This window comes from Wyeomyia smithii, chromosome 1 (genome assembly GCF_029784165.1).
Source record: "Wyeomyia smithii strain HCP4-BCI-WySm-NY-G18 chromosome 1, ASM2978416v1, whole genome shotgun sequence".
NCBI classification, from domain to species: Eukaryota; Metazoa; Arthropoda; class Insecta; order Diptera; family Culicidae; genus Wyeomyia; species Wyeomyia smithii.
In genome coordinates this window covers 105,795,183-105,811,382 of record NC_073694.1, presented here as the reverse complement: position 1 = coordinate 105,811,382, position 16,200 = coordinate 105,795,183, and the positions used below count along the sequence as shown (strand labels likewise).

The 16,200-nt window shown below is 35.6% G+C and overlaps 4 long non-coding RNA genes across 4 annotated transcripts; all 4 read left to right on the top strand.

Moving 5' to 3' along the window:
- The first annotated feature begins 1,126 nt into the window (after nt 1-1,126).
- Nucleotides 1,127-2,800, top strand: LOC129718466 (uncharacterized). Its single transcript, XR_008726909.1, has 2 exons — nt 1,127-2,068; nt 2,133-2,800. It is a non-coding gene; the product is annotated as an uncharacterized LOC129718466 (long non-coding RNA).
- Nucleotides 2,801-3,478: 678 nt separating this feature from the next.
- Nucleotides 3,479-5,514, top strand: LOC129718460 (uncharacterized). Its single transcript, XR_008726904.1, has 2 exons — nt 3,479-4,105; nt 4,170-5,514. It is a non-coding gene; the product is annotated as an uncharacterized LOC129718460 (long non-coding RNA).
- A 772-nt stretch (nt 5,515-6,286) lies between these two features.
- LOC129718461 (uncharacterized) lies at nt 6,287-7,116 on the top strand. The gene is made up of 2 exons (XR_008726905.1): nt 6,287-6,817; nt 6,882-7,116. It is a non-coding gene; the product is annotated as an uncharacterized LOC129718461 (long non-coding RNA).
- A 3,821-nt stretch (nt 7,117-10,937) lies between these two features.
- On the top strand, nt 10,938-11,863 carry LOC129718459 (uncharacterized). The gene is made up of 2 exons (XR_008726903.1): nt 10,938-11,564; nt 11,629-11,863. It is a non-coding gene; the product is annotated as an uncharacterized LOC129718459 (long non-coding RNA).
- Nucleotides 11,864-16,200: the final 4,337 nt, after the last annotated feature.

Here is a 16,200-nt window from a genome sequence, read left to right as displayed (position 1 = left end):
AATTGACGAACTTAATCGTTAAAACTACCTATTTTGTTGATAATCATGAACTTAAACATCCCAATATGCGTTAAAACAAGTCATTTTTGTATCTGTTTTATCTTATATGGTACCAATTTTTAGGTATATTTCGTTATCCAATTATAGATATGATCATACAACTCAGAAGTAGGTATAGCCTCTCTACTCAAATTTTGAGTTTGTGCGCTTTAAAAGGATTTTGAGTGATTTCTACTTAGGTATAGGTTTTTCATGGTAAGCGTGGCAGGCAAACAGTGTAATACAGGCTTATCTCCTCGTTTTCAAGCAGTTTTTTTTTGGTTTTTCGAGCAGTTGCAGTCATTTTTCAAAAACATCTGGCATCTTTGACATTAACCGGTTAAAAAATTTAACTGTAGGTTACATATAAATAATTTTCTCAGTATATAATATGGGTTCACGAACGCTCATTTTTAACGAAAACTTTTTAAATGATGGAGACCAGGATGCTAATTCGGTTTTGATTGAACTTTTTTTTTTTTATAACTAATATTTATTTAGGCCCAACCGCGAAGCATAACGGGGCCGAATGTCTTTTGGAGTAGGGAAAAGCCAGCTTGAGTAGAGCCTGTATCCCGACTGCTCCTCCTCAAACAGGCATAAAAACCCTCTCATCTTTTCTTTTTTATAAATACAATTTAAAAATACATGTCATTTAAACCTACGACTAAAAATAACATTAAATTTCTTCTCTATGTTAAATATCAATTCTTAATACTATTCATTGAGGTGTGATGGTTCCTTATCTCTTCGAAATCAAAACTTATACCTTAGTTTGGTGGATCATGTCTCTCAGAAAGAAGCAATGATTCATGTTTCTCTAAAAAGAATAACACAAGAAAGAAGAAAAAAGGAACAGAATTAGTGTGAAACTTTTTGAGGGTAGTTGTGTTGGGAAAAATAAGCAGAAACAGCAAGGAGATAATCAAATTTGATATTTGATATCTTTTAAAAAGTCATAAATAGGTATTACAAGCGCGGGGTTGCGGCTAGCAAGCGCATCCCGTACCTGAATCGTAGACGTCACTTTCTGTTTTTTGAGAGAAAAACGGGGTGTCATCGTTCAGTGTTACCCTTATTTATTTGAACTGCGCAAGCAAAGGGTGATAATCAGTTCTAAAGCCTGTATTACACTCTTTGACCGAGCGTCAAATATTTGTCACTTTTTGACAGATAAAAATTTGGTAAAATATAATTGTTTGTCACTCTCCAATTTTAACATGGGGCAAACACGGAAAAACAACAACCATGATGTCAAATAAATTTGACCATTATGTCAGATGGTCAAATATTTGACCATTAGACAAAGAGTGTACTACAGACTTAAAATGATATACAATCGTTAAAAGCTAAAGTCAAGCAATGATAACACATTCATGTGCGAGCAATTTGGTTCAGTGTAGTCTGCTTTTTCTTTTGGCAGTTTTTGCCCATAACAAGGTTAAAAATAGAGGTAGGTCTACTAGATCATGATTCTCAAAGCAGTTTTCAAGTCGAATCTCGACAAATCGACTCTAGTGCTTGGGATCTTTTGTGCAACATGATTTGCCTCGAATACAATGGGCACACTAGCGACATTACTTATCTAGGGACTAAATAATCTTATATTTGCATGTTATCTGTTTTGAGTGTAGTATTCGTTTCTCCCTCTCCACGGTTAAATGAAGCTACCTAATTATGAGTACGAAAACTACCAATTTTTGAGTTCGCCTAAGCGAACTGCGATTTTGAGTAACTTTGATTAAGTGAAATTTGTAGAAAAAACTCATATGATGGATCAATGCACCATATCTATGTTTGAATGAAATGTTTTGAATTTTCGCTGCTCGAGAGGTTATTGTTTACCTAATTTTGGATGAAAATTTTTAACCTGCCAGTGCTGTCAAGAAAGAAACAGTTGTGAAATCAACAGTGTTCTTTTCTACGAGTGCTTAAAATTCGGGTTTCTAGTGAAAGAAGGTTTGGAGTTGTATTTTGTTTGCTTTGAAATATTCAAAATGAATAAAATATCCTCATCGATTAGCGAAAGGTAAGGTTTGTGATTTTCAAATGCAAAATTCTCCATAGTCTAATAAAAATCCTGTTTCTTGTAGACTTCCTTCCGAAAGCAAAACCACCCGCACAGAAAGTGGTATCGCCTGCGGGGCCACTGAACCAGAGAATGAACTACTGGTGTGCGCCAGAGTGGCACGGGCCAGATTTTGGTTTTCAAAAGGATTTTGAGTGATTTCTACTTAGGTATAGGTTTTTCATGGTAAGCGTGGCAGGCAAACAGTGTAATACAGGCTTATCTCCTCGTTTTCAAGCAGTTTTTTTTTTGGTTTTTCGAGCAGTTGCAGTCATTTTTCAAAAACATCTGGCATCTTTGACATTAACCGGTTAAAAAATTTAACTGTAGGTTACATATAAATAATTTTCTCAGTATATAATATGGGTTCACGAACGCTCATTTTTAACGAAAACTTTTTAAATGATGGAGACCAGGATGCTAATTCGGTTTTGATTGAACTTTTTTTTTTATAACTAATATTTATTTAGGCCCAACCGCGAAGCATAACGGGGCCGAATGTCTTTTGGAGTAGGGAAAAGCCAGCTTGAGTAGAGCCTGTATCCCGACTGCTCCTCCTCAAACAGGCATAAAAACCCTCTCATCTTTTCTTTTTTATAAATACAATTTAAAAATACATGTCATTTAAACCTACGACTAAAAATAACATTAAATTTCTTCTCTATGTTAAATATCAATTCTTAATACTATTCATTGAGGTGTGATGGTTCCTTATCTCTTCGAAATCAAAACTTATACCTAAGTTTGGTGGATCATGTCTCTCAGAAAGAAGCAATGATTCATGTTTCTCTTAAAAGAATAACACAAGAAAGAAGAAAAAAGGAACAGAATTAGTGTGAAACTTTTTGAGGGTAGTTGTGTTGGGAAAAATAAGCAGAAACAGCAAGGAGATAATCAAATTTGATATTTGATATCTTTTAAAAAGTCATAAATAGGTATTACAAGCGCGGGGTTGCGGCTAGCAAGCGCATCCCGTACCTGAATCGTAGACGTCACTTTCTGTTTTTTGAGAGAAAAACGGGGTGTCATCGTTCAGTGTTACCCTTATTTATTTGAACTGCGCAAGCAAAGGGTGATAATCAGTTCTAAAGCCTGTATTACACTCTTTGACCGAGCGTCAAATATTTGTCACTTTTTGACAGATAAAAATTTGGTAAAATATAATTGTTTGTCACTCTCCAATTTTAACGTGGGGCAAACACGGAAAAACAACAACCATGATGTCAAATAAATTTGACCATTATGTCAGATGGTCAAATATTTGACCATTAGACAAAGAGTGTACTACAGACTTAAAATGATATACAATCGTTAAAAGCTGAAGTCAAGCAATGATAACACATTCATGTGCGAGCAATTTGGTTCAGTGTAGTCTGCTTTTTCTTTTGGCAGTTTTTGCCCATAACAAGGTTAAAAATAGAGGTAGGTCTACTAGATCATGATTCTCAAAGCAGTTTTCAAGTCGAATCTCGACAAATCGACTCTAGTGCTTGGGATCTTTTGTGCAACATGATTTGCCTCGAATACAATGGGCACACTAGCGACATTACTTATCTAGGGACTAAATAATCTTATATTTGCATGTTATCTGTTTTGAGTGTAGTATTCGTTTCTCCCTCTCCACGGTTAAATGAAGCTACCTAATTATGAGTACGAAAACTACCAACTTTTGAGTTCGCCTAAGCGAACTGCGATTTTGAGTAACTTTGATTAAGTGAAATTTGTAGAAAAAACTCATATGATGGATCAATGCACCATATCTATGTTTGAATGAAATGTTTTGAATTTTCGCTGCTCGAGAGGTTATTGTTTACCTAATTTTGGATGAAAATTTTTAACCTGCCAGTGCTGTCAAGAAAGAAACAGTTGTGAAATCAACAGTGTTTTTTTCTACGAGTGCTTAAAATTCGGGTTTCTAGTGAAAGAAGGTTTGGAGTTGTATTTTGTTTGCTTTGAAATATTCAAAATGAATAAAATATCCTCATCGATTAGCGAAAGGTAAGGTTTGTGATTTTCAAATGCAAAATTCTCCATAGTCTAATAAAAATCCTGTTTCTTGTAGACTTCCTTCCGAAAGCAAAACCACCCGCACAGAAAGTGGTATCGCCTGCGGGGCCACTGAACCAGAGAATGAACTACTGGTGTGCGCCAGAGTGGCACGGGCCAGATTTTGGTTTTCCGGAAATTTACAGCGTTGAAGGTCCCACCAAGAAAACGAACGGACACACCTCAAGATCGATTGTGTGATAAGCAACTTTCGGTTGTTGGAGAGAATATAAACAATGTTATAAACATTATCTTTAGTGTTTTGAGTTTTATTTGTATTAAAAAACCAAAATTTTCAATTTCTGTTGCAGGAATTCTCAATGCTTATAGTGAATAGTTTGAGCTTAATTTTGGGTAGTTTTATCGATCGTTGAGTAATTTTTACCCAATTTGTAGCTCATACCAGATTACTTACTTTTGGGTACTCAATACTATAGGATTGAGTAAAAAGAACTTTATTTTAGGTTGAAATTACTTATTTTTGTAGAAATATGTCATTAGAAGCTACTTAGTTTAGGGTGAAGTTAACTCACTGATATGTTAAAACTACCCACTTGGCATTACCAATGATCTGTAAAACAAATTAGTTATGGGTTGAATTGACGAACTTAATCGTTAAAACTACCTATTTTGTTGATAATCATGAACTTAAACATCCCAATATGCGTTAAAACAAGTCATTTTTGTATCTGTTTTATCTTATATGGTACCAATTTTTAGGTATATTTCGTTATCCAATTATAGATATGATCATACAACTCAGAAGTAGGTATAGCCTCTCTACTCAAATTTTGAGTTTGTGCGCTTTAAAAGGATTTTGAGTGATTTCTACTTAGGTATAGGTTTTTCATGGTAAGCGTGGCAGGCAAACAGTGTAATACAGGCTTATCTCCTCGTTTTCAAGCAGTTTTTTTTTTGTTTTTCGAGCAGTTGCAGTCATTTTTCAAAAACATCTGGCATCTTTGACATTAACCGGTTAAAAAATTTAACTGTAGGTTACATATAAATAATTTTCTCAGTATATAATATGGGTTCACGAACGCTCATTTTTAACGAAAACTTTTTAAATGATGGAGACCAGGATGCTAATTCGGTTTTGATTGAACTTTTTTTTTTTTTATAACTAATATTTATTTAGGCCCAACCGCGAGGCATAACGGGGCCGAATGTCTTTTGGAGTAGGGAAAAGCCAGCTTGAGTAGAGCCTGTATCCCGACTGCTCCTCCTCAAACAGGCATAAAAACCCTCTCATCTTTTCTTTTTTATAAATACAATTTAAAAATACATGTCATTTAAACCTACGACTAAAAATAACATTAAATTTCTTCTCTATGTTAAATATCAATTCTTAATACTATTCATTGAGGTGTGATGGTTCCTTATCTCTTCGAAATCAAAACTTATACCTTAGTTTGGTGGATCATGTCTCTCAGAAAGAAGCAATGATTCATGTTTCTCTAAAAAGAATAACACAAGAAAGAAGAAAAAAGGAACAGAATTAGTGTGAAACTTTTTGAGGGTAGTTGCGTTGGGAAAAATAAGCAGAAACAGCAAGGAGATAATCAAATTTGATATTTGATATCTTTTAAAAAGTCATAAATAGGTATTACAAGCGCAGGGTTGCGGCTAGCAAGCGCATCCCGTACCTGAATCGTAGACGTCACTTTCTGTTTTTTGAGAGAAAAACGGGGTGTCATCGTTCAGTGTTACCCTTATTTATTTGAACTGCGCAAGCAAAGGGTGATAATCAGTTCTAAAGCCTGTATTACACTCTGACCGAGCGTCAAATATTTGTCACTTTTTGACAGATAAAAATTTGGTAAAATATAATTGTTTGTCACTCTCCAATTTTAACATGGGGCAAACACGGAAAAACAACAACCATGATGTCAAATAAATTTGACCATTATGTCAGATGGTCAAATATTTGACCATTAGACAAAGAGTGTACTACAGACTTAAAATGATATACAATCGTTAAAAGCTAAAGTCAAGCAATGATAACACATTCATGTGCGAGCAATTTGGTTCAGTGTAGTCTGCTTTTTCTTTTGGCAGTTTTTGCCCATAACAAGGTTAAAAATAGAGGTAGGTCTACTAGATCATGATTCTCAAAGCAGTTTTCGAGTCGAATCTCGACAAATCGACTCTAGTGCTTGGGATCTTTTGTGCAACATGATTTGCCTCGAATACAATGGGCACACTAGCGACATTACTTATCTAGGGACTAAATAATCTTATATTTGCATGTTATCTGTTTTGAGTGTAGTATTCGTTTCTCCCTCTCCACGGTTAAATGAAGCTACCTAATTATGAGTACGAAAACTACCAATTTTTGAGTTCGCCTAAGCGAACTGCGATTTTGAGTAACTTTGATTAAGTGAAATTTGTAGAAAAAACTCATATGATGGATCAATGCACCATATCTATGTTTGAATGAAATGTTTTGAATTTTCGCTGCTCGAGAGGTTATTGTTTACCTAATTTTGGATGAAAATTTTTAACCTGCCAGTGCTGTCAAGAAAGAAACAGTTGTGAAATCAACAGTGTTCTTTTCTACGAGTGCTTAAAATTCGGGTTTCTAGTGAAAGAAGGTTTGGAGTTGTATTTTGTTTGCTTTGAAATATTCAAAATGAATAAAATATCCTCATCGATTAGCGAAAGGTAAGGTTTGTGATTTTCAAATGCAAAATTCTCCATAGTCTAATAAAAATCCTGTTTCTTGTAGACTTCCTTCCGAAAGCAAAACCACCCGCACAGAAAGTGGTATCGCCTGCGGGGCCACTGAACCAGAGAATGAACTACTGGTGTGCGCCAGAGTGGCACGGGCCAGATTTTGGTTTTCCGGAAATTTACAGCGTTGAAGGTCCCACCAAGAAAACGAACGGACACACCTCAAGATCGATTGTGTGATAAGCAACTTTCGGTTGTTGGAGGGAATATAAACAATGTTATAAACATTATCTTTAGTGTTTTGAGTTTTATTTGTATTAAAAAACCAAAATTTTCAATTTCTGTTGCAGGAATTCTCAATGCTTATAGTGAATAGTTTGAGCTTAATTTTGGGTAGTTTTATCGATCGTTGAGTAATTTTTACCCAATTTGTAGTTCATACCAGATTACTTACTTTTGGGTACTCAATACTATAGGATTGAGTAAAAAGAACTTTATTTTAGGTTGAAATTACTTATTTTTGTAGAAATATGTCATTAGAAGCTACTTAGTTTAGGGTGAAGTTAACTCACTGATATGTTAAAACTACCCACTTGGCATTACCAATGATCTGTAAAACAAATTAGTTATGGGTTGAATTGACGAACTTAATCGTTAAAACTACCTATTTTGTTGATAATCATGAACTTAAACATCCCAATATGCGTTAAAACAAGTCATTTTTGTATCTGTTTTATCTTATATGGTACCAATTTTTAGGTATATTTCGTTATCCAATTATAGATATGATCATACAACTCAGAAGTAGGTATAGCCTCTCTACTCAAATTTTGAGTTTGTGCGCTTTAAAAGGATTTTGAGTGATTTCTACTTAGGTATAGGTTTTTCATGGTAAGCGTGGCAGGCAAACAGTGTAATACAGGCTTATCTCCTCGTTTTCAAGCAGTTTTTTTTTTGTTTTTCGAGCAGTTGCAGTCATTTTTCAAAAACATCTGGCATCTTTGACATTAACCGGTTAAAAAATTTAACTGTAGGTTACATATAAATAATTTTCTCAGTATATAATATGGGTTCACGAACGCTCATTTTTAACGAAAACTTTTTAAATGATGGAGACCAGGATGCTAATTCGGTTTTGATTGAACTTTTTTTTTTTTTTTATAACTAATATTTATTTAGGCCCAACCGCGAAGCATAACGGGGCCGAATGTCTTTTGGAGTAGGGAAAAGCCAGCTTGAGTAGAGCCTGTATCCCGACTGCTCCTCCTCAAACAGGCATAAAAACCCTCTCATCTTTTCTTTTTTATAAATACAATTTAAAAATACATGTCATTTAAACCTACGACTAAAAATAACATTAAATTTCTTCTCTATGTTAAATATCAATTATTAATACTATTCATTGAGGTGTGATGGTTCCTTATCTCTTCGAAATCAAAACTTATACCTAAGTTTGGTGGATCATGTCTCTCAGAAAGAAGCAATGATTCATGTTTCTCTAAAAAGAATAACACAAGAAAGAAGAAAAAAGGAACAGAATTAGTGTGAAACTTTTTGAGGGTAGTTGTGTTGGGAAAAATAAGCAGAAACAGCAAGGAGATAATCAAATTTGATATTTGATATCTTTTAAAAAGTCATAAATAGGTATTACAAGCGCGGGGTTGCGGCTAGCAAGCGCATCCCGTACCTGAATCGTAGACGTCACTTTCTGTTTTTTGAGAGAAAAACGGGGTGTCATCGTTCAGTGTTACCCTTATTTATTTGAACTGCGCAAGCAAAGGGTGATAATCAGTTCTAAAGCCTGTATTACACTCTTTGACCGAGCGTCAAATATTTGTCACTTTTTGACAGATAAAAATTTGGTAAAATATAATTGTTTGTCACTCTCCAATTTTAACATGGGGCAAACACGGAAAAACAACAACCATGATGTCAAATAAATTTGACCATTATGTCAGATGGTCAAATATTTGACCATTAGACAAAGAGTGTACTACAGACTTAAAATGATATACAATCGTTAAAAGCTAAAGTCAAGCAATGATAACACATTCATGTGCGAGCAACTGGTTCAGTGTAGTCTGCTTTTTCTTTTGGCAGTTTTTGCCCATAACAAGGGTAAAAATAGAGGTAGGTCTACTAGATCATGATTCTCAAAGCAGTTTTCAAGTCGAATCTCGACAAATCGACTCTAGTGCTTGGGATCTTTTGTGCAACATGATTTGCCTCGAATACAATGGGCACACTAGCGACATTACTTATCTAGGGACTAAATAATCTTATATTTGCATGTTATCTGTTTTGAGTGTAGTATTCGTTTCTCCCTCTCCACGGTTAAATGAAGCTACCTAATTATGAGTACGAAAACTACCAATTTTTGAGTTCGCCTAAGCGAACTGCGATTTTGAGTAACTTTGATTAAGTGAAATTTGTAGAAAAAACTCATATGATGGATCAATGCACCATATCTATGTTTGAATGAAATGTTTTGAATTTTCGCTGCTCGAGAGGTTATTGTTTACCTAATTTTGGATGAAAATTTTAAACCTGCCAGTGCTGTCAAGAAAGAAACAGTTGTGAAATCAACAGTGTTCTTTTCTACGAGTGCTTAAAATTCGGGTTTCTAGTGAAAGAAGGTTTGGAGTTGTATTTTGTTTGCTTTGAAATATTCAAAATGAATAAAATATCCTCATCGATTAGCGAAAGGTAAGGTTTGTGATTTTCAAATGCAAAATTCTCCATAGTCTAATAAAAATCCTGTTTCTTGTAGACTTCCTTCCGAAAGCAAAACCACCCGCACAGAAAGTGGTATCGCCTGCGGGGCCACTGAACCAGAGAATGAACTACTGGTGTGCGCCAGAGTGGCACGGGCCAGATTTTGGTTTTCAAAAGGATTTTGAGTGATTTCTACTTAGGTATAGGTTTTTCATGGTAAGCGTGGCAGGCAAACAGTGTAATACAGGCTTATCTCCTCGTTTTCAAGCAGTTTTTTTTTTTGGTTTTTCGAGCAGTTGCAGTCATTTTTCAAAAACATCTGGCATCTTTGACATTAACCGGTTAAAAAATTTAACTGTAGGTTACATATAAATAATTTTCTCAGTATATAATATGGGTTCACGAACGCTCATTTTTAACGAAAACTTTTTAAATGATGGAGACCAGGATGCTAATTCGGTTTTGATTGAACTTTTTTTTTATAACTAATATTTATTTAGGCCCAACCGCGAAGCATAACGGGGCCGAATGTCTTTTGGAGTAGGGAAAAGCCAGCTTGAGTAGAGCCTGTATCCCGACTGCTCCTCCTCAAACAGGCATAAAAACCCTCTCATCTTTTTTATAAATACAATTTAAAAATACATGTCATTTAAACCTACGACTTAAAATAACATTAAATTTCTTCTCTATGTTAAATATCAATTCTTAATACTATTCATTGAGGTGTGATAGTTCCTTATCTCTTCGAAATCAAAACTTATACCTAAGTTTGGTGGATCATGTCTCTCAGAAAGAAGCAATGATTCATGTTTCTCTAAAAAGAATAACACAAGAAAGAAGAAAAAAGGAACAGAATTAGTGTGAAACTTTTTGAGGGTAGTTGTGTTGGGAAAAATAAGCAGAAACAGCAAGGAGATAATCAAATTTGATATTTGATATCTTTTAAAAAGTCATAAATAGGTATTACAAGCGCGGGGTTGCGGCTAGCAAGCGCATCCCGTACCTGAATCGTAGACGTCACTTTCTGTTTTTTGAGAGAAAAACGGGGTGTCATCGTTCAGTGTTACCCTTATTTATTTGAACTGCGCAAGCAAAGGGTGATAATCAGTTCTAAAGCCTGTATTACACTCTTTGACCGAGCGTCAAATATTTGTCACTTTTTGACAGATAAAAATTTGGTAAAATATAATTGTTTGTCACTCTCCAATTTTAACGTGGGGCAAACACGGAAAAACAACAACCATGATGTCAAATAAATTTGACCATTATGTCAGATGGTCAAATATTTGACCATTAGACAAAGAGTGTACTACAGACTTAAAATGATATACAATCGTTAAAAGCTGAAGTCAAGCAATGATAACACATTCATGTGCGAGCAATTTGGTTCAGTGTAGTCTGCTTTTTCTTTTGGCAGTTTTTGCCCATAACAAGGTTAAAAATAGAGGTAGGTCTACTAGATCATGATTCTCAAAGCAGTTTTCAAGTCGAATCTCGACAAATCGACTCTAGTGCTTGGGATCTTTTGTGCAACATGATTTGCCTCGAATACAATGGGCACACTAGCGACATTACTTATCTAGGGACTAAATAATCTTATATTTGCATGTTATCTGTTTTGAGTGTAGTATTCGTTTCTCCCTCTCCACGGTTAAATGAAGCTACCTAATTATGAGTACGAAAACTACCAATTTTTGAGTTCGCCTAAGCGAACTGCGATTTTGAGTAACTTTGATTAAGTGAAATTTGTAGAAAAAACTCATATGATGGATCAATGCACCATATCTATGTTTGAATGAAATGTTTTGAATTTTCGCTGCTCGAGAGGTTATTGTTTACCTAATTTTGGATGAAAATTTTTAACCTGCCAGTGCTGTCAAGAAAGAAACAGTTGTGAAATCAACAGTGTTTTTTTCTACGAGTGCTTAAAATTCGGGTTTCTAGTGAAAGAAGGTTTGGAGTTGTATTTTGTTTGCTTTGAAATATTCAAAATGAATAAAATATCCTCATCGATTAGCGAAAGGTAAGGTTTGTGATTTTCAAATGCAAAATTCTCCATAGTCTAATAAAAATCCTGTTTCTTGTAGACTTCCTTCCGAAAGCAAAACCACCCGCACAGAAAGTGGTATCGCCTGCGGGGCCACTGAACCAGAGAATGAACTACTGGTGTGCGCCAGAGTGGCACGGGCCAGATTTTGGTTTTCCGGAAATTTACAGCGTTGAAGGTCCCACCAAGAAAACGAACGGACACACCTCAAGATCGATTGTGTGATAAGCAACTTTCGGTTGTTGGAGGGAATATAAACAATGTTATAAACATTATCTTTAGTGTTTTGAGTTTTATTTGTATTAAAAAACCAAAATTTTCAATTTCTGTTGCAGGAATTCTCAATGCTTATAGTGAATAGTTTGAGCTTAATTTTGGGTAGTTTTATCGATCGTTGAGTAATTTTTACCCAATTTGTAGTTCATACCAGATTACTTACTTTTGGGTACTCAATACTATAGGATTGAGTAAAAAGAACTTTATTTTAGGTTGAAATTACTTATTTTTGTAGAAATATGTCATTAGAAGCTACTTAGTTTAGGGTGAAGTTAACTCACTGATATGTTAAAACTACCCACTTGGCATTACCAATGATCTGTAAAACAAATTAGTTATGGGTTGAATTGACGAACTTAATCGTTAAAACTACCTATTTTGTTGATAATCATGAACTTAAACATCCCAATATGCGTTAAAACAAGTCATTTTTGTATCTGTTTTATCTTATATGGTACCAATTTTTAGGTATATTTCGTTATCCAATTATAGATATGATCATACAACTCAGAAGTAGGTATAGCCTCTCTACTCAAATTTTGAGTTTGTGCGCTTTAAAAGGATTTTGAGTGATTTCTACTTAGGTATAGGTTTTTCATGGTAAGCGTGGCAGGCAAACAGTGTAATACAGGCTTATCTCCTCGTTTTCAAGCAGTTTTTTTTTTTGTTTTTCGAGCAGTTGCAGTCATTTTTCAAAAACATCTGGCATCTTTGACATTAACCGGTTAAAAAATTTAACTGTAGGTTACATATAAATAATTTTCTCAGTATATAATATTGGTTCACGAACGCTCATTTTTAACGAAAACTTTTTAAATGATGGAGACCAGGATGCTAATTCGGTTTTGATTGAACTTTTTTTTTTTTTTATAACTAATATTTATTTAGGCCCAACCGCGAGGCATAACGGGGCCGAATGTCTTTTGGAGTAGGGAAAAGCCAGCTTGAGTAGAGCCTGTATCCCGACTGCTCCTCCTCAAACAGGCATAAAAACCCTCTCATCTTTTCTTTTTTATAAATACAATTTAAAAATACATGTCATTTAAACCTACGACTAAAAATAACATTAAATTTCTTCTCTATGTTAAATATCAATTCTTAATACTATTCATTGAGGTGTGATGGTTCCTTATATCTTCGAAATCAAAACTTATACCTTAGTTTGGTGGATCATGTCTCTCAGAAAGAAGCAATGATTCATGTTTCTCTAAAAAGAATAACACAAGAAAGAAGAAAAGAGGAACAGAATTAGTGTGAAACTTTTTGAGGGTAGTTGTGTTGGGAAAAATAAGCAGAAACAGCAAGGAGATAATCAAATTTGATATTTGATATCTTTTAAAAAGTCATAAATAGGTATTACAAGCGCGGGGTTGCGGCTAGCAAGCGCATCCCGTACCTGAATCGTAGACGTCACTTTCTGTTTTTTGAGAGAATCTTTAAGCTTGGTCCTTGCTCTATGATACTTTGGGCATACGAAAACTATGTGGTCGATGTCTTCGTATCCTCCACATTCGCACATATTACTATCGACCAAGTTAATTCGATAGAGGTGTGCGTTTGCAACATAGTGATTGGACATTAGGCGCGAAATAACTCGAATGAAATCCCGAGTTAAATCTAACCCTTTGAACCAAGCTTTTGTAGACACTTTGGGCGAGATCGAGTGCATCCATCGCCCAAGGTCGTCTTTATCCCACCTTTCCTGCCAGTTTGCCAGGGCCATTTGTCGAGGCAGGTGAAGATACTCGGTATAGGTGATCGGTCTATCAAATATATCTCCTTCTATGGCACCCCTTTTCGCTAATAGATCAGCTTCTTCATTGCCTGGGATTGAGCAATGAGAGGGGACCCACACGAAGCAGATAATGAAAGACCGATCAACCAGCACTTCTAATATCCGTTTAATTTCTGGGAGGAAATAGGACGGGTGCTTGACCGGTTTAATCGATCGGAGAGCTTCGATAGAACTGAGGCTGTCCGAAAAGATGAAATAATTGCCTGGTGTCTTGAGCTCGATAATTCGCAGCGAATTGTGTATGGCAGCCAATTCAGCTACGTATATGGGGCAAGGTTGTGCCAATTTGCGGGATATGCGATGATCTGTGTTGAAAACGCCATATCCGGAATGTCCATCCATTACAGATCCGTCCGTGAAGAAGGAACTATCTTCTGGAAGGTGACCAAATTTTGCCGAAAATATTGATGGCACAACTGTTGGTCTGAGGTGTTCGGGGATTCCATGGATTTCATGTTTGATTGAACTTGATAAAGGTATTATCATTTTTGAAAATACAGAATGGACAAAAAACAAATCCAATTTTCAGGTCTGCGTTCTGCGAAAATGGGAGAACAATGCGAAGCTATTATTAGGTTTCCAAAACTATTTGAAAAGTACCCGTTCCCAGTTCTTATTAACTCATCTTTCCTGAAACTGGCGGAATTTTTTCGTATTGGGTAAAACATTTCTTCTAAAAGACAGCTAGCGTAACCATTTATATTAGTTCTAATTTATCTAGATTGTGGGTTCTACGCGTTTGTCAACAAAGTGAAAAACATCTTGAAAAAATTTTGAATGTAGAAGAATTTGTGAAGCGCGTTTTCATGGTGATTCACTCAAATGACCCTGTAGCTCGGGCTTTAACATTAAGGTGAGTCTAATTTAATCGCATCTTGGCTTTTGTTCTCCTTTCGTACGTAGAAAAGCCAGATGGATACTGAGTTATTTTTTTCAGAACAAACGTTCACAAAACTGCGTCTTGAACTGTTCAACAAGTCGGTCGCGTTTTCGGTTTCGTTTGGATTGACCTTTGATTGCCTATCGCTTCATAGTTAACATATTTTTCGGTATAGTACATCTTTTGAAGACTACCTGCACACTAGGGTGGGACAAAAAATAAATTCTAGCTCCCATGCACTTTTCGTCTTCCTTATGGGTCCTATATCAAACGTGTTACTTTTCCGATCGATCGGTGTAACTTTATTTTTGCGCCCGATTTTTAAAGTTTCCATACGATTTTACATGGATAAATCAACTTTTTCAAAACTTATTCTCTAGAGATGTCCAGTTGGCTCCTAAAAACATATCCATACATGATATTTGTAGGAAATTTTCCTGGGAAAAACTCTTCTGAAGACCGTAAAACGCTACGATGCTTGTAGAAAAAGTTATTTACCTCAAACTGATTGTATGTTTGACGAGCGGCTCACCATTGAATTTTACTAGCAATACTGCTGCAGCATGCTCCTGTTGTAAATTTAATTATATGATAAGATATGATATTGTGTAAAATTCATCTTGGAGGCTTCTCCGAAGATACTATGAGCAAAATTTACACTTTCAAACTTACTTCCACGCGAAAATATTTCTCATCCTTAAGCAAGTTAGCGATAGCAGCATGCTGTAGCAGTGTTGCTGGAAAAATTCAATGGTGTGCCGTTCGTCAGATATTCAATAAGTTTGAGGTGAATAACAAATCATTCTAAATTTCAGTTTTTATTTGGTTTTTTTTTATAGCATGATTTTGCATTTTTTTAAATAACGGACTAAGTTACAAAAAACACCCGCTCATACCAAATGCTCTTTACATGTGAACGCCAATAAACGAACCCAATCATTCCAACATGTCGACCTATATCGATTTTTATTGGAATCTATAGAATGGAAATCTGAGTGTAAGATAATTGATTTTGGTATGCATGACATAGCAAATCGAAGTGTAAGACACTTGATTGTTAACTAATACACGAAGATATGAAATTATGGGTCTACTATGAAAGGCTGAAACACGTAAGGCTGAAACTCGAATGGCTAAAACTACAAAAGGCTTAAAAACACGAAAGGCTGAATCACGAAAGGCTGAAAATCATTAGGCTGAAAATTAAAAAAGTTACTTATTTTCGATTTCATCATTTGTATAAACTATTTGTGTTGATTATCAGACTGTCGCCAACATCTGTATATTTTCATGCGATGATTACCGCCGAAAATCTTCCGGTCTATGAGATATTTCAATAGCTCAATATCTGCATTTAAATATAAGGTAATAATAGAAACTACATATAATGCACCACACGCGTGGCCTTTGGCCACCTCGATTGTCCGGGGGGAATGCTGTCCTCACTCGCTACCGCTCGTTCGGACGTAAACTAGGAGATCACCCCTATGTTTGGAATAGACCTAGGAAATCCAACATATCAGTTGTTTTAGTGCACGTGGCCGCCGTTTCCAACGGCGGGTCGGCGGTCGGCTCGGGCTGCGGGAGCAGTGTCGGCCTTAGGAGCCGCCACAATCCCTTGCGGCAGAGCCGCTTCAGGTATAACATCTATGGGTACGAGA